Source organism: Octopus bimaculoides, chromosome 4 (assembly GCF_001194135.2).
Source record: "Octopus bimaculoides isolate UCB-OBI-ISO-001 chromosome 4, ASM119413v2, whole genome shotgun sequence".
Classification (NCBI taxonomy): Eukaryota; Metazoa; Mollusca; class Cephalopoda; order Octopoda; family Octopodidae; genus Octopus; species Octopus bimaculoides.
In genome coordinates this window covers 18803737-18805521 of record NC_068984.1, presented here as the reverse complement: position 1 = coordinate 18805521, position 1785 = coordinate 18803737, and the positions used below count along the sequence as shown (strand labels likewise).

At 35.9% G+C, this 1785-nt stretch overlaps 1 protein-coding gene across 1 annotated transcript in view; it reads right to left on the bottom strand.

Annotated features, from left to right (window-relative positions):
- The window catches only part of LOC106881343 (uncharacterized), a 153719-nt gene that overhangs the window by 134047 nt on the left and 17887 nt on the right, over positions 1 to 1785 (bottom strand). The window lies entirely within an intron of this gene.

The following is a 1785-nucleotide window of genomic DNA, read 5'->3' as shown; positions in this document are numbered from 1 at the left end:
CGTGTGTGTGTGCACGTGTGTGTGTGCACGTGTGTGTGTGCACGTGTGTGTGTGCACGTGTGTGTGTGCACGTGTGTGTGTGCACGTGTGTGTGTGCACGTGTGTGTGTGCACGTGTGTGTGGATGTGCATATGTGATTGTATAGACATCACATGCCCTTGTGTAGACATCACATGATTGTTGCAAAAAAGTACCATCGTCATAGAAGCGAGGCTGTTTGTTTCTAGTCTTCCCTAAAAACATGTCTAGGTATGGGAAACTGTTACATAGCTTGGACACTGATGAGGGTTGGTGACAGGAAGGGCATGCAGCTGTAGGAAATCTGTTTCAACAAATTTCATCTGATCCCTGTATGGAAAAGTGGACAAGTGGTGATAATGATGATGATGATGATGATGGTGTGATATAAGGAAGCTTTGGCTGTTATTTCTTCCAGGTTAAGTGATCACATAGGAACTTTCTCATTAACTTCATTGTGTTTTTTGCTCATAAATTATAGAATTATAGTCTTAGATCAAATACTGAGTCCTTGCAGCCTCCGAGTTGTTTGTAAAGTATAACACAGTTCGTAGTTGTTTGAATTGTTAGTCTTGTAGTGTTGTCTGATTAAAGAACCTAAGAAGAAACTAGCTATGACCATTCTATCTATTTTTTTGTATGTTTAAGAATGCATTATCTAAAAGATTTGATGTTTTTTTGTTTTTTTTAAAGATTTTATATCTCAGACATCATTGTCCAATATGTTCATCTTTTGTAAGACACCAGGGTGTTTTTTTTTGAGGGAGAATTGGCTGCTAATTCTAGCAAATTGAGTAACCATGATCATCAAATTTCTTTTAAGATTTGCTGTTTTTTAAGATTTTATATTTGAGACTCCATTGTCCAGTATGTCCCTCCTTTTGTAGGATGTAATTTGAGAGAGAATTGGCTGCTATTTCTAGCAAGTCAACCAACCATTTAAAGCAGCTATCACTGTTTCATCAATCTGTCTATGTAGGACTACGTTGTTCAGAATGTCCTTCTTTAAAACAGCTGCAGGATGTTATTTGAGGATTAATTGGATGCTATTTATAGCAGGTCAAGCAACTATAACCATCAAATTTGTTTATCCAATATATCCATCCGTTTGCGAAGGAAAATTGACTGTTTTTTCCTGTAGGTCGATCAGCCACATAGAGAACCCCAGCCATAACTATTCCATCTGTCTGCATATTTAGGACTACATGGTCAACCCATGTATCTCCTCTTTTACAAGACATCACACTGATATTTGAGGATTATTTAGCTGCTATTTCTAGCCAACTGAGTAGAGCCTGCTTACAGGTTACACATGAAATAATGAAAAGCTTAATTTCTGACCCTGCACAACATCTTAGTTCTCAACAATAAATTCTATATAGCTATTAGCAGCTACTACAACTAGATGGTAGAGCTCACAATTCTATGCAGTAGTAACTTGTACTGTAAAATTAATGAGAATTAGGTTGGAATTGCTGTTCTGACTTCAACGCTGTTCTTGAGTATAACCAAGAATAGTGTTTATTTAGCCTTAGGTCACACTTGATTTAACAGATCTATAATCAAAAGCGTTGTACACTTGCATATAAATATTTGTGTACATGTATTGGTATAGATGGGTGTGTGTGTGCGCATATATATATGTATGTATCTATCTATCTATCTATATATATATATATATATATATATATATACGCATACCTTTCTATCTATCTATCTATCTATCTATTTATCTATCACTCTATCTATCTATCTATCTATCTATCT